Raw genomic sequence first — 15,927 nt, 5'->3', positions numbered from 1 at the left:
CCTGACCTCTCTCAGCTTCGTTTCCATCATCAGCGAAATAGAGATGACCGTGGGTTGGAGGGGATTGAGCAGGACACTGCGCGCAAAATGCTCAGCCCCGTGGCGTGCACAGAGCGCACATGGTCAGTAAATTGACCATTACAGCATCAGCCCGTTTGTAACAAAGCTGTTAGAGGCCGCGCCCTCAGGGAGCTCAGGTGGGAGAACCAGCTGAATGTGTGTGTGTGTGTGTGTGCACGCGCGCCCTCGTGTGCATTTGTGTTGGGGGTCTGGGAGGGGCTCTGCTGGCCGTAGGGCTGTGTCTGTCACTGTTGGCACGTCTGGGCGTCTCTCTGTACATCGTCTGCAAAGAGCCTCCCAAGAACTTCCCCCAGAACGGCCCCTGCCCCACACCCTCCTTTCCTCGGAGATCTATGGGTCTTCTCTGGAGCTGAAGGAAAACAACCCACAGCCCGTCTCCCATCAGCCCTGCACATGCCTGCGATGTCCCTCGGCTCTCCGGTTCCACTCCCCGTGGTCCCGGGACCCAGAGGGCTGGCCTCCTGGTACCTGGCAGCCCACCTGGAGGCATTTCTTGATCACTGTTAGGGGCACAGGGGATGGCACCGGCGAGACCAGCCCCTTCCAAAATGGGAGAGGTGCCCAGGCGACCACGACCTCTCAGGGCCGTGCAGCATGAGGGGGGCGCTCCCCGCGGGGCAACTGGGAAGGCGTCCTGGACAGAGCGTGTGACCCCCTCCGATCCCCTGGAGCCTGTCCCAGCCCGACTTCACTCCGGGTCCTCCTCGCGCCCCCACAACCCGATCCAAGCACCGTTCAGTGCATCATAGGCCAGAAGGAAACTAGCTCACCCAAATTACCCTTTTACGGCGCCCCCTCTGCTGTCCCGGCCTTTGCGACGTAGCAGGAAGACGTGGGGAAGGGGACAGGGGTAGGAAGGAGACCGCAAGGGCGAGGGGTCAACTGAAAACGTGGTTGCTCACGCTTCTTCCGCTGTGACTGAGAGCAAGAAGCAGACGTTGCAAAGCCATCCAGGTCCATGAAAAGGTCTGTGGGCCCGAAAGGGTCGTTTCATGCAGCCTGACCCTTCCCCTGTGGGAGATACTGGTTTTCTATTCCTGTCTGAGAGCTCTGCCTGCAGGGCCACTGGGGGGCTGCCCCCGTCCAGCCGTGGTTCTGGGGGGAACCTGGGAAGCAGTCACGGGGACCGAAACCCAGGTGGTCATTGGGGCAGAGCTGGTCATTGGGGGAGCGGCCACCTGACAGGAGGCTTCTCGAACTCCTGCAGGGCCAGCCCAGCAGAGCCGGGGGCGGGGGCTGTCTGTCCCCGTGGTCAGTGAGTCAGCCCCGCCTGCGGGCTCCTGCCCCTGCTCTCAGTTTCAAGGCAGGAGGGGGATCCTCTACCCACAGCCCCCAAATCTGGTGGCTCAGAGGCCCTGCGGTGGGTGAGACGTCTCCTCCCTGGTCCCTCACGGACCTCTGACAATCTGGACTCACTCCTTTCAACTAAAATGTAACTGGGGCTCAGGTGGCTAAACATCTGCCTCTGGCTCAGGTCGGTGTCTTATCCTGGCGTCGAGCCCCGCATCGGGCTCCCCGCTCAGCGGGAAGCCTGCTTCTCCCTCTCCCAGTCCCTCTGCTTGTGTCGCTCTCTCGCTGTGTCTCTCTCGATCAAAAATATAGATAAAATCCTAAAAAATAAAGAAAGAAAGAATCGTGTAATATTTGTCTTTTCGCAGCTGGCTTCTCTCACGGAGCATCAGGTCCTCGGGGTCCATCCGCATCGTAGCAGGGGTCAGTGTTTGGCTGAGGGACATTCCATGGCATGGACGCACCACACCCGGCCCCTCCCGTCACCCTCGCCCCCTTCCTACCCTCCCGCCGCTGTGAGTAGCGGTCATCGGTTTGGAAATGGGACAGACTGTTTTCTTGTCTGATGTCTCTGCTGGACGGGCAGCTTCTCAAGGGCAGCCAAGGGTTCAGTGTTAGGGCTGTTGCCTCCCTCCAGCTCACAGGTTGTACGGAGAGCGCATGTGAGCAGGGGGGAGGGGGAAGGAGGGGGGATGGTGGAGGGGGGAGGGGAGGGGTTCCCAGCCGCCTGCAGAGGCCATGCAGCCCTGCCCGCACCCACCCTGCTGGTGGGCTCCTCCTGCCTCCCGCAGCTCCCAGCCCAGGACAGAGCGGTCCTCCGACCTTCCCTCTGCTCCCTCCCGGGGCCCCCGGCACCCTGCAAACGGAGACAGGAAAGGGCAGGTGCCCGCCCGCTTGCCCTCGTCACCCGCCATTCCACCCACGCAGAAATCACTGCGCTGGACTTGGAGGACAGTGGCCACGTGCAGGGGCAGAGGGCGGCTCCCCGAAACTGCGTGAAATGGACACAAACGCACCCGGAGTTCTCAGGAGGGAGGGTCGTCGCTGTGGTCCTCGGGGTTTGCCGTCCGGACAGGTGTGAGTCCAGAATGACTGTGGCTCAGACCCTGCCTGGCCCGTGGGAGGAAGCCCGAGGGCTTTCCTTGAAAAGTCTTGCTGATGTGTTTTTTTTTTTTTTAAAGATTTGTGTGTTTATTTTAGAGAGAGAGAACGGGGTGGGGGAGGGGCAGGGGGAGAGGGAGAGAGCGGATCTCCAGCAGACTCCCCGCTGAGCTGGATCGGACCCCGAGATCAGGATGTGAGCCAAAAGCGACCGTGCCATCCAGGCGCCCGCTGATATGGTATTTTAAAGGACCAGGGCCCCACTGCTGTGGGTGAACAGATCTATTCTGAGAGAAGTGTGGGGGGTTATACACGCCCGTCTGTGGGCACCGCTGGAGGGTCAGGCGCTGGGGGTGCCGTCCATGCAGTAGGGACACTGTGAGGCGCCATGGGTATACCTTGAGCCGGGAACCAAGAGAGACACCCCCCCTCACTCAGGGCCCTCCTGGGCCAGCGCCTCCCTGCCCACAGACAAGGAAACGGGCAGGGGGTGCAGGTCCAAGCCCTCACAGCTCCCTTGGGGCAGAGCAGCCTCGAAACACCGCAGACTCGAGCGGCTGTATTTACCACCTGTGCTTCGCTTCCAGGACCCAAGACGGCTGCACCTGTCACCTGAGACCTGTCACCTGAGCTCCTTCAGCCACAGCCCGGGGCTGGCGGGGTGGAGGGGGGCGTCTGACGGCCAGGAAGACCCCAAGGCACGGGACAGTCTCACGCCTGCTCCCGCTGTGTCGGGGCACCAGGATGGAAAGCCTGACGTGACCGCTGCCCCCTCCCCAGGCGGGGGCCCCTTCCTTTGCACTAATATGCAGGGCAACATGCCGGCCGCCTCCTGGTTGCCGGGCCGTGTGAAAATCACCCCAGTGGCGCGATGAGCTGTTTGCCCGGGGTTAATCGTCAGTGTTAAACCTTGCTCGGCGCAGGTTTAAAGCTGAATTTTCAATTTCCATGTCTAAGAAATCCATTCTCCCACCCGCCGCGGGAGAGAACGGAGTTCACGGGTTTAGCCCATTTCCGGGCCTCTTGACTCAGGGCACTACTAGGCGTGGGCTAAGTGGAGGGGGTCTGCAGCTGCTTCTCTGCTCGCTGCTGTACCCCCCACCACTGTACACGAATCTCAGAAGCAGGACCAAGTGCTGGAACCCGTGGCTGCTGTGGGGGAGTTTCCCTGAAAACAGGGCAAAGCGTCTCTCGTCGCAGCGCTCGGAGGTGGCACAGAAGTCATCCTCAAATGTGGGAGAGCAGGAGGGGCGGCGGGCACGAGGAAGCTCCCGAGCCCAGGACTGAAGGGCAGCCGTGGGAGGGACGGGGTGGGCGAGGGGCTTCCCCTCGCTGCGAGGGAGGCAGAGACCCCAAGAGTGCACTGGTTCACGAGGCCTTCCTGGGACCCACAGCAGCTTTCTAGGGGTGAGGAGGGGCGGGCGGCCTCTGACCCCTTTTGCTCTTCTTTCTTCCTGTTCCTGAATCTGCAGCCTGAGCAGGCAGAAGACACCCCAGAGGGACACAGGAACGTGCAGATGAGTCAGGCACAGAAGTAAAGAATTCAGACAGGGAGGGGCCACCAAAGCCCCCGAATGCTCCCTTCATTGTCTTGGAGGAAACAGAGACCCAGAGGGCCATGGCCTGTCCAGGGGACACAGCTGGGCAGCTCAGGGCTGAATCCCTGCGTCTGGGCTCCTGCTCTGTGTTTGCCACTCACTGCACCAGCAGCCGTCACACGTACGTGTCACTGATGCTGCGTGTTTCATATGCGCACCTGCACCTCGATGGAGGCCTCTCGTCCCCCATCACGTCCACCAGGTGTGCAGCGTGGGCCGGGGAAAGCAGACGCGTGGCTGGGGCGGGTGGAGGTCTCCATCTCAGGGAAGAAGGCACTTGACCAGAGTGACAACAAGAAGCCTGTGCCGGCTGGGCAGGTGACCCAGCAGTTGCGTGTGGGGCCTGGTGGGCGGCCGTGCACGGCCATGGTGAGGCTGAGGGATGAATCAATGGTGCCTTTCCGGTTTGAGTCGGGGGTACCAGTGGCTGCCAGGGAGCCAGGGGTGGGGGTCGTTGGTTTGCTGGGGAGGGCAAGGCTGACTTTGAGTCTGCTGGGCTGCAGGCAAAGGCCGTGTGCAGACATCTCTGCCGGGCTCCTAGGTTCTTGAAACGCAGGAGCCCCACAGCCCGTTTCCAGCTGGGTGTCCTAGCCCCTGTCACAGCAGCCAGCATGGGTCCGGCCCTTGGCGGGTGTTGGTTGAACGATCCAGGTGGGAGGGTCCAGCGGGAGCTGAGAAGGGGGGACTGGGGCTGCAGGGGGCCGACCGTGTGCGTGGGTCGTTCTGGAACCGCCCGGTCCACGATGAGAACCGTGGGAGTGGGCTCAGTGCTGCGAGGCAAGGTGGCCGGGAAGCAGGAGAGGGGCCCTCGGAGGGAAGTCAGAGTGGAGGAGAGGGAAGGCCAGCGATGCCCCAGGGATGGAGGTCAGGGAAGCCCCTGGATTTGGGGTGCAGAGTGCTGTGGGTGCACTGGGACCTACGTGCATTTAGGGTGAGCAAGGCCGGAAGCGGACTTGCTTAGGACAAGAGATGGCGGGGTGGCGGGGTTCGGGGGGACCCGAGTGCACAGCTCTCTGCGGAAGACGGGGAGCAAGAGAGACAAGGCCCAGGATGCGGGTTTGGGAAAGAGACTTGGGAAGACGTTGAGGGCGCAGGAAGGAAAGGGGATGCAGGGGCTCCGCGGGCGGGCGGGAGCCAGGACACCTGCTGTGAATGAACGGCCTCCGCCAGGGCTGGAGGGACAATGAGCTGGAGGAAGCCTCCCCACTGATTTCGCCTGGGGTGGGGGGAGCAGAAAGATGGAGCTGCCCCCTTCCTGGGCGACAGCACTGCCCGTTTGCTGGCCTCCCTCTGCAGACACAGGACCCCCTTCCTGGGCGACAGCACTGCCCGTTTGCTGGCCTCCCTCTGCAGACACAGGACCCCCTTCCTGGGCGACAGCACTGCCCGTTTGCTGGCCTCCCTCTGCAGACACAGGACCCCCTTCCTGGGCGACAGCACTGCCCGTTTGCTGGCCTCCCTCTGCAGACACAGGACCCCCTTCCTGGGCGACAGCACTGCCCGTTTGCTGGCCTCCCTCTGCAGACACAGGACCCCCCTTCCTGGGCGACAGCACTGCCCGTTTGCTGGCCTCCCTCTGCAGACACAGGACCCCCTTCCTGGGCGACAGCACTGCCCGTTTGCTGGCCTCCCTCTGCAGACACAGGACCCCCTTCCTGGGCGACAGCACTGCCCGTTTGCTGGCCTCCCTCTGCAGACACAGGACCCCCTTCCTGGGCGACAGCACTGCCCGTTTGCTGGCCTCCCTCTGCAGACACGGGAGATGGTGGGGAGCGAGGGGAGACCTTGAAACGCTGAGGGAGGCCAGAGGAGGAAGGGCCTAGAAACAACAGCGGCAACAGGGGAACCTGGAGCCACGGGCCTCGGGCGGTGGGCGGATGCTGGTGCCAGTCCCCGGCCGCCCCCCCAAGGAGGCCCCACAGCCTCCCCTCCCTCCCTGGCTCCCACCCACTCATGAGGCCACGCTGCCCCAGTGGCTCCCAGATGTCTGGGCACGGAGCAGGCGGGGGCACCCCAGCCCGCCCTCCTAAGACCAGTCCCTGCTCTGGGCCCCCCGCGGCCAGCCAGGCCCCCTCTAACTGCACGGTAATCGGGGGCTCTCTTCCCGCAGCCCGCCTTCCTTCTGCCTCCCCCTTCCCGGGGTCTCCTCCTGGCCCTTCTGTTTCCCCTCCGCACACAGTTCTCCCAGCCCAACCCCAGCCCATCAAGTTCCATCCTGGCATCCGCCTCCCAGGGGATTTAAAGTGACGCCGTCCCCGGGGGCTCAAAGCGACAGCTCTACCCCAGCTCTACCGCTCGTCCGTCCCCCCACACTCTCCCTTCCACCCCTCAGTAAAATGCTTGTCCTTACCGGGCCCTCAGCCTCCCTGGCCACTCTCCTGTGACGGGGAGAGGGGTGTGAAGTTCTTGGCAAGCTTCCGTCCTGTCTCTGCCCGGGAATCTGGGGGCGGGGCCGGCGGAGGCCCCCCATTCCTGGACCTGAGCTGTTCATGCCCAAAGTCCCAGCACTCACACCCAGGTCGGTGCCCCTCCTGGCCTTGTCTGCAGAAGGGTCCCTTCCCTGAAGGGAAGGAAAGAGGTTAAGTTAGTGTCCTGGGGCCACCAAAGCAGAGTGCCACCAATGGGACGTGTGGAACAACATAAATGTGTTCTTTTCGGAGGGCAGAAGACTGGGCGTTCCCTCTGGAGGCCCAGTTCCCTGAGGGTCGTTGTCCCCGGCAGTCCCCGGTGCTCTGTGGCTAGAGGCACCATCCTCTGGCCTCTGCCCCCACCTTCTGTCTCCTATAAGGCATTCTCACGGGATTTAGGACCTCTTCACCTTCATCCCACCTGCAAAGACCCTTCTACAGAAGGTCACACTCCTCGGGTTCGGGGTGGACGTGAATTTTGGGGGGACACTATCCAACCCACCACCGCAGGAGAGGGGGATGAAAACTGTCCCCGAGGGTAATGGGGGCGCGGAGTGTGTCCTGAGCAAGCATGGGCCCAGCTGGGTCCAGGGGTGGAGGGGAGAAGACCCCCCCACCCTCCCAGCCCCCACGATGCCCTCGGGCTTCCCTTCTGGAGCTTTCCACCATCCCCATCTGCCCTCTGGGCTCTGCTTCGAGTGGGGGTGGGGGGGAGGCCGTGATGACACCTTCTGCTTTAATCAGGTTACGAAGAAGAAATGACTCCGGAGCAGAGACGGGCTCTCCGGGAAGGGGACGAGGACCCGCAGGCAGCGGAGAACGAAGGAGGAGGTGCCGCCACCCACCGCGGACCCTCCAGGGTTGGCTGAGCAGGGGTGGGGAGGGGCGAGGGAGGGGAGGGCTGGGGCGGGCCGAGGCCCAGCCCTCCCTCCCCTGCCCTGCCCTTCCCGGGAGCGCCGGGATTTCATATGCAAAGGTGGAGAGGCGGGCACGAGGCGCCTCGCGCGGCTCGCGTGTTTCAAACAAAGAATTTACAACAAAGGGCCGGCGGCCGCGGGGTTTGTCAGAATTCAGCGACGGGGAAGATTTATCTAAGCCGAGCGGAGGGGCCTGTGACCTTGAACAGGCGGTGGTTGAAGACGGAACAAAGAGCGGCTTGTGATTATCGTTATTTAATATCATGGCCTGAAACTGTCGGGAGGGGGAATTAGGTGGCACAAGAGAATTGTTTTATTCCAGGAGATGTAAGGGAGATGCCGTGCAGGGGGAAACGCTGGGGCGGGAGGGAGAGGCGGGAGATCTGGGGGGGCGGGGGGAGGGGGAGCGCACCCGGGAGGGGCGCGGATCGCCGGGAGCCGCCCCCTCCCTCGGAGGCAGGTCCGGCCTCAGCCCCAGCAGGTGTATCAGGGAAGGCGGGGCCCTCCGGGCAAGGGGCTGGCAGAAGGTGGCCTGTCCTGGATGCAGTGGGAATCCCGGGGTGGGGGCGCTGCCAGCAAACCCCAGACCGGGTGTCCAGCGCTGCCAGGAAACCTGGACACACGCCCTCAAGGAAGCATGGCCCGCAGGAGGGGTGCGTCAGTGGCCTGGGGGGCCCCGAGGACCAGGGTGTGGAAGGGAGCAGCAGAGAGCTGCGGGGTCCTCTCATCAGGCCCCCCAAGAAGAGGGCGGTGCCCCTCACACAGGCGTCGGATCCCGGGAAGTGTGCTCTTCTGGGCGGTGGCACACGGGGGTGACTGCGGGCGCAGGAGGAGGTGGCTGGCTGGGCTGCCTGGCTGCCAAGACCGGAGCCGAGAGCCATGTGAGCCCGCGATGGGCACCAGGTTGGGCCAGACCCGTGCCAGCTGTCCGGCTTCCCGGGATCCAAGCAGGACACCTGCCTTCTCTCTGGGCACATCGGCTTCTGGTCCTTTGGGCTGCCTCTTCTAACAATGCCCTCTCTCCTGGGTTGCGTAAGTTCCAACTAATGGGAGGGATGGGCTCAACCAGGTGTCCTCACAACACACCCAAGGCAGAAGGACTGCGCTTCCCCCCAAATGTGCCAGAAGCCTGTGCCAGCTGTCTGGGGACTCTGTAAAGCTTTAGAGCCAGGGTTGGGGGAGCAGAGCAGGAGCAGCTCTGTGCTGGAGCCACAAGGGACCCCCGTCGCCTGTCCCGGGCCGGCCGGCCACAACACGTTTCCACTGGAAAGATTTTCCTCACTTCACACTAGCTGCTCGGGCCACAGGCCAACTCAGACCCCCGAGACCAGGGAAGCAGAGAGAAGACAAGTTTCTGAGTCAGGCTGGAGGGGAACGAGGCAGGAAAGAGGCTTCCGGTGTGTCGAGGGCACATCCCAGTGGTGGGGGCCAGGGGGCCCTCTGGGGAGGCACCGCACAGAAGAGGGACCGTCCTTGTCCAGGAACTCGGAGGCAGGGATCCCCAAGCCTGGCTGCACACCCGGGCGGCTCAGGGCCCCACCCCGAACCTACCGAAAACCCTGGAATGGGGGCCGTGCGTCCGTGTCTTAGCAGCTGCTCAGGAAACTCATGCTCCCCGCACAGGGCTGGGCTAAGGGTCGATCCTGGAGGAGGCAGGGTACTCGGCTCCACCAGACGGTGTCCGGACCCGGGACAACCCCGCGGGCCGCTGCCCTTGCCGTCTGGCTCATCTCTGGGCGGCAGGAGAGGCTGGGAAGCCTTGGATGGGAAGAGACAACAGTTTCCACTTGACCTTCCTCAACTGTAGACGTGCCCCGCCCAGGAAGTCGGTCCGTAAGTGGGCTAAGACTGCAGCTGGAGTGGGGGGCATTGGAGGCAAGTGTCCACGTGGGGGCGCAGCTCCCGACACCAGGACACAGCAACCCTCCCCTCCCCTTCCCTCTCCACACCCCCCTACCAGGAGCACTAGGGACGCCCAGTGCTTTCTGGTGGGTGGCCGCGTGGCCTTGTGGGCCAGCCCAGGCTGCAGTCAGGGCACCTGGGCCAGCTTGGCCACCTACTCAAGGTGTGGCCCTGGGCCTCAGCCTTCTCTTCTGTAAAATGGGGCTTGAGGATAAGCCATGTCCACAGGGTAACTGTCAGGAGTAGGATGATGTGGGGGAGCTCTGGAAGCTACAGGGACTTGGCACCCACTACTGTCACTGCCTCATCACCGTCCTCCTCGGCTCCCTCTGTCTGCCCAGAAGGAAAACCCCTGCCTGCGGTTGGGGCAGGGGTCCTCACCAGAGGAAAGACGCACCGGTGCTTATTCCTGCAGGTGGGAAGCCCTCGGTAGTCCGAGAGGCCGCCAGGGAATATGGCTGGGCCCCTGGGGACCTGGTCGAAGGCTAAGATGTTTCTAGTTGACAAAACGGAAGGTACGACCTCAAATAGACCCCTGCGTCTCCCTCTCTCTGTCCCCTTCTCCGTCTCTCTGTCTCTGTCTCTCCGACTTCCTCGGTCTCTCCCCTCCTCTCCTCCCCCACCCCTAGTGCCCCCAGAACATGCGCCAAAAGCTAGAGCTGAGGCCGTGACCTCGTATTATCGGGTCCTCTCGCTGCATGGCTGTGACTCCCAACAGGGAACCTCTCCCCAGTCCGGTCACAAAACACCCACCGGACAGAGTACACGCGCCCGAATTCTCCCTCCCGTTGGGAAATCCTTCTTCTTACCCAACCTACATGCCTTGTCCTGCAGCTTCAGCGTATTCCATGGTCTGCTTTCCATTTCCAGTCACTTCTCTACTTAAGACTCTGATCGATGGAAAGTGGTCCCTTAGCAAACACTCAGTTCTGCGTCTGGACCCCTCGCTCCTTCTCTGCCGCGGAGGAGCCACGGGGTCTGGTGCTCGGGGATCCTGGGTGAAGCCCTCCGCTCGGCCGCCACGCAGCTGCTGCCGGCCGGACCCGGGCGCGGCGTCCTCTTCCCCCTCACTTCACGTCATTACCAAGAGATGATGCAGATCTGGAAGCAGGAGCCTTTGGCTCTGGAAAAATTATGTGTGACACTTTACATGTGGATCAGGTAATTAACGGATGCCCCGATTTCCTCCACCAGAACATAAAGCGGGCGAGGATGGCCCTCTAATTCCAGATAATTAAAGAGCGATCGAGTCGGCTGGTGCTGCTCGGGGAGTGTGGGCTTCTGTCATGAACACAGCCTCCTCCTCTCCATTCTCCACAGCTCGCTGCAGACCATGGGGCCCCGGCTCCCCCGGGACTGACCAGCTAGAGCGCCCAGGCAGCCCGCCCACCAGGTAATTGGACTGGCCATATCTGCTGCAAATGGAGTGCGGCATGCTGTCACCAAGGGGCGGTGCTGGCTGCTACAGTCCCCCCTGGTCTGCACCCTGCCCGGTGTGCGTGTGTGTCCATGTCTGTGTTTGGGAAGGAACCCCAGAATGGCCTCTCCAGGGTAGCCATGCCCAACCTTACAGATTTGGTTCCCCAGGGAAACTTGCAGAGCTCAGAGGCTGCTCCCGCCACCTGGGGAAAAGCAAGTCACACTGGCACAGCATGACAGCGCAGCATCCCCACTCGGCCCCAAGAAACTGCCCCTCTCGCCCTTCCTGCCCCCAGGCTCAGGAGCCTTCCGGATACCTGGGAGGCCTTCTCCCCTGCAGCTGAAGGCTCCTGGGGTTTCGGAAGTGGCAACAATCAGTGGTCCATGACATAAACAAACAACCCTGTTCCAAGGGTTATCATTCCTTCTGCAGTCCCGGGGCCCCAGGCTGCTGGTAAAGGTGCGGGCGGTGGACGGGCACCCCTAGAAGGCGAGAAGATGGGAAGGTGCTTAGCGGCCTCTCTGCGGGAGTGGAGCTGCCCCTGACCATGGCCGAGAGGACCGACAGCTCCTGGTTCAGCCCACGCAGCTGTCACATTCCTGGTGACTGTCAGCCCTTCCACTGTCAGCCGGGGCCCTTGGGGTCCCTGCGAATGTCCCCGTTCTCTGCTCACGTCTGGTAAGGGGTCTCCAGAAACGCGTGCATGCGTGCTTGTGTCCACACGGACTGTATGTGTGCAGGCACTGGGCTAGTCTCGGGCCGGAGGTGGGACAGAAGGGTCTGCTGCATGGGACAAGCCGGGAGCAAAGAAGCAGGAGGACAGGCAGGGTGAGCGGGAGACGTTGGGAGGAGCACCGGGAAGGTCAGGGAAGGGACGGAGCTCCAGGAGGGTGTGCACGGCGGGCCAACTGGCGGGTGTGCCATGGGAGCTCTGCAGGTCACCCCAGGTGTCCCCTGCCTCAGGTGGCCACGTCCTTCTCCGAGGGGGGCCCTTGGCCACAGGCCTTTGGGATTGGCCTTTAGAAGGTTCGGGGCACGGCTGTCTGGCTAACTGGCAGTCTGCCTGTTTTTCCCTGCAGGTCTGGGACAGGGTCACGTTTTCGCCCAAACCGTTTTCTACTTAGTGAGATTTTTATTTCTCCCCCAAATTCTAGACTCATATCCACGTGCGCATTCAACGTGTCCACACGGATGGGGCCTCAAAGTCAAGGCAAACTTAGCCTCTTCCTATTTTAACCTGCGTCTGCCTCTGTCCTTCCATGCCCAGACCGGAGGCTCAGAGTCATCCTCACCCCCACTTCCTGATGCATCCTTAATCCAGCGCTGCTTGTTCCGACCGGGGAAAGGCAGAGGGGGATAGAGTCTCGGAGACACAGGGAAGGACATCGCGGGACCACAGAGGCCGCGTCCGGAGGCAGCCCTGAGGCAGTAACATCCCGAGGCAGCAGGAGCTGGACGAGGCAAGAAAGACCCTCCCCTCGAGCCTTCAGAGGGAGCACGGCTTTGCTGACACCCTGAGTGCAGACTCTGGCCTCCAGAACTGTGCAGGAATAAACTGCTGTAGCTTTAAGCTCCCCAGGTTGTGGTAACGCGTATGGCAACACGAGGCACCGGATGCGATCAGCTTAGGACCCGGGGAATGGCATGATGATTGTAATATTTGCCACCATTTGCTGAGATGAATGTACTTGAACTCAACAAGGAGGGAAGTGCTGCTGTCCCATTTCCTGGATGAGGAAGCTGAGGCCCAGCCAGTCTGCACCACCTTGAAAGCCCTCCTCCAGGAAGAGGGTGCCCGGCCTGAGTCCAGAGGCAGCTGCTTGCGATCTCCTGCTCACATCTGTGGGCTCCAGCGATCGCCAGATGTTCACTCCAGCTTGCCCTGCAAGCCAGACGGCCCTGTGGAGACCCACGGCGTGGGGCGCTGCTCTCTGACTTCGGGTCCAGGAGCCAAGCTCTGCAGCCCAGCCTGGGGCCCGCGACCCTGGGCCAGCGGCTCGGGCAGCTGCAGGGAAGGATGGGCCTTCTCCTTCCTGTCTGTCCTACCAGCCTTTCCCCACCTGTCCTGACCCCAGCTGCTTGAGATGGACAGACGGACAGCTGACTCCCAGCCTCCCCTGTTCGGGCATCTTCTTTGCCACTCTCAGTGGCTACCCTGCACAGAAGCAAAGATAAAATTGGTTTTATTTATTTATTTATTTTTTAAAAGATTTTATTTATTTATTTGACAGAGAGAGAGAGAGATCACAAGCAGGCAGAGAGGCAGGCAGAGAGAGAGAGAGGAGAGGGGGAAGCAGGCGCCCCACTGAGCAGAGAGCCCGATGCGGGGCTCGATCCCAGGACCCTGAGATCATGACCTGAGCCGAAGGCAGACCCTTAACCAGGTGAGCTCCCTGGGCGCCTGGCAACTTTCTTGAGAGTTGATTTCCCTATAGCCAAAGGCAATAGAAGTAAATTTAAAGGCAAAATAAGATACCCTGGCAGCAGGCAAAACCATGAATCGGTGAGTTTTGGGGGGAGAAAGCGTCCGATATTCCCATCCCCCATCCCCCACACACCTGTCCAAGCCACACGCGCTCTGTCCTTGGTTGCAAGGTCCTTTTTGGACCTGAGCTCCTGGTTCCTAAACGCCGCTTGTCCGTGGGGATCCAGGCTAATGGACTCTCCCAGGAATGGCTTCACGGCCCTGGGAAACCCAAATTCAAAGTAAAAATCTCCACAGGCCGTTGTGGAAGTTGTGGGGCAGACGCTAGACAGAATAGGACGCGTGGTGAAGGCCACGGAGGCTGCGAGCACCTGATTAGCGCCCCCGTCCCACTGTCGACAAGCTGTGTGACTCTGGGCCAGTCACTTAACTGCTCTGAGCCTTGTGGCCTCACCGGTAAGTGGAGTAAAACCAGAGTTCCTCATGCACGGATGTGTTTGTCTTCAGCGAGGAGGTCTCCGAGAAGCCTCGAGACGACGGGGAGCGCGTCCTGACTGCCCCCTAAAGAAAGGGAGCTGTATCTGTGTGAGGGGCCGGTGCGTGGGGAGAAGGCCCCCCCCCGGCATCTGCCCAGCACTACGACGCCCACCTTTTGTGGACTTCATGCACGGCCGCTGACACAAGGCCCACGAGAGACGTAGGATGTCCCTGTGACTTCTGCTGCCTCAGAATGGGATCCCTGGGGATCTGTGGGTGACAGGGAGTGCCACCCTTGAGCAGTGTCCTCCAGCCCAAGGGCGAGGGGTGGACGGGGACAGTCCGCCTGCCGTCCAGGAGGTGCTGGGGCTGCAGACAGCGATTGGTCCATCTGTGAGAGGCACGTCCGTCTGTTGGAGCGGGGCTGGGGGGGGTGTTTGTTGTTTGCTTTTGCTTTGTCAGAATCAAAGCTGCCTTTCCACAGATCAGCCAGGGACAGAGGACCTGGGTGACGCAGAGCCTGGACCCGGTGGGGGGTGGGGCACCATGGACTTTCCTGAGGGCTGCAGGGGGCAGTCTGGGGACTTGTGAATTGACCTTCCCTGCAGGTCGCAGGCACAGAGGGGGGCTGTGTCTCCTGGAGGCCCCTTGGTCCAGCCTGGGATGGGGGACCAGGACGGCTCTCGGCCCCTTCACCCTTGGGACCTCTGCAGCCGAGCAGGGAAGCCCCCAGACCTCATTCCTCATCCCAGCGGGTAGGCCGCTGCCTTCCAGGACTCCGGTCTCCCCACCCGCACCCCTCCCTGCTGAGCCGCCCCAGAGCCGGGGCCTGGGAGTCTGAGGTGTGGATGAGAGCCCCCGGGGGTTCCAATGGTGAGCAAGTTTGGGAAAACGACCTTAGCCCCGAGTTACCAAGGGCCAGCTTAGCGTGTGGCCTTCCCCAGGCAGGGGTCATGTCAAGGCCTGTGTGCTCGGATGTCCTGAGCCCAAGGCCTGGGGCTGTCTCCTGTGTCCCCTGGGCCGGTCCAGGACCAGGCATGCAATGGCTCGCGGCCTGTGTTTGTTGAATGAGAAAACAAACAAACAGATGCTCTGCCGTGGAGCGGCGGAGGGAAGGATTCCACGCCCAGGGCCTGTGTGTTCTCCAAACCACGGGTACCTCTGCTGGCAACACCGTGTGGCAGAATCACAAAGGGTTGACTGGCTTTTTGCTTTCTTATTTTTATGGGGCGTGTGTGTACACGCACGTGCGTGTGTGTGTGTGTGGTTGTGCGTGTGCACCTGCATGTGTGTGGATACGTGCACGTGTTTGCGTGTGCACATGTGTGTGGCGAGACGCCAGGGGCCAGCGGGTCGGCGGGATGGGGGTGCACGGGTTCCTTGTCCCCGGTGTTGGACGACGCCCTTGTTCCTGCCCTCTGAGATGGATCAGTCCCGTGACCCAACCTGGATTCAGGTCACTGGTCCCCAGAGCGGGGGCAGAGGAGCAGGGCACAGTGGGGGATCAAGGGACACTGCCCAGGGCGGGGGGGGGGGTGGGGTGGGTGGGCAGGAAGAATGGAGCAGGAATTACCATTGTCCCCACGGAGCCATGTCAGCGTCCCCCCAAGTCCCCTAGGGTGCAGGTTCCTCGAGGCGGGGCCAGCTGAGGTTGATGGGGAGATTTTGTCCAAAGAAGGCACAGGAGCTTCTCCCTAACTTCCCTGCCGTAGCTGCCCTGGTGGAACAGGGTAGCAGAGAAGTCTGAGAGCAAAAGTGAGCGCTTGGCAGAGAGAAAAGAGCTTCCCACTTCCTCCACCCCACCCCTGGCCGATCTCTGGCGGCTGCAGAGGGAGGAACAAAGCTGGGTCTGAGGGGAGCCTCGAAGGCCCAGGCTGGTGAGAGTCCTGACCTCCCTGGGGCTTCCCCAGGCCAGGGCTCGGGGGCTCTCCCCCCACGTTGCAGGGCGGAGATGGGAGGGGGAGCTGTGTCCCCAGCCATTCGGCCAGCCTTCAGGCAGAAACCCACCTGGGATGGAAGTCTCCAGAGCCAGAGCAGTGACTTTGCCTCCACAATTTTCCATCAGCTCCTGAAAGGGGCCGGCAAGCTTCTCCTAGCCTCTTACCTCTCACCCCCAAAAGGACCCGCAGCTCCCTCTCTGGAGCGCAACATTCCCCTCTCCTTCCTTCCCTGTCCTCTCTGGGCCTGGGTCCCCATCTCCTGCCTCCTCGGTCCCCAGTCCCTCTGACTCTCAGGACGGAGCTGACAATCTGCGCCTCTAATGAACCCACGGGCTACTCCTGCCTCTGCTTTGTTAATGCAACCTTCC

At 61.9% G+C, this 15,927-nt stretch overlaps 2 long non-coding RNA genes across 9 annotated transcripts; one reads left to right on the top strand and one right to left on the bottom strand.

Moving 5' to 3' along the window:
- Positions 1–61: 61 nt before the first annotated feature.
- On the top strand, positions 62–12,925 carry LOC106005479. 8 transcript variants are annotated; one of them, XR_001178852.2, is made up of 10 exons: positions 62–197; positions 1,740–1,886; positions 2,299–2,446; positions 3,060–4,272; positions 7,223–9,228; positions 9,713–9,812; positions 10,168–10,458; positions 10,618–10,690; positions 11,150–11,395; positions 11,985–12,925. It is a non-coding gene; the product is annotated as an uncharacterized LOC106005479 (long non-coding RNA). The 8 variants fall into 8 exon arrangements; XR_006608326.1 differs by having other exon boundaries at positions 1,740–2,446; positions 7,223–8,427; positions 9,019–9,228; XR_006608324.1 differs by lacking the exon at positions 2,299–2,446.
- Positions 12,739–14,910, bottom strand: LOC123393524. The gene is made up of 3 exons (XR_006608332.1): positions 13,597–14,910; positions 13,276–13,403; positions 12,739–12,872 (listed from the first exon to the last, which is right to left on the bottom strand). It is a non-coding gene; the product is annotated as an uncharacterized LOC123393524 (long non-coding RNA).
- Between the last annotated feature and the right edge of the window lie 1,017 nt (positions 14,911–15,927).

The sequence above is a fragment of the Mustela putorius genome, unplaced genomic scaffold (assembly GCF_011764305.1).
Source record: "Mustela putorius furo isolate JIRA1106 unplaced genomic scaffold, ASM1176430v1.1 tig00000873_pilon_pilon_pilon, whole genome shotgun sequence".
Classification (NCBI taxonomy): Eukaryota; Metazoa; Chordata; class Mammalia; order Carnivora; family Mustelidae; genus Mustela; species Mustela putorius.
This window is presented reverse-complemented; position numbering and strand designations above follow the sequence as displayed.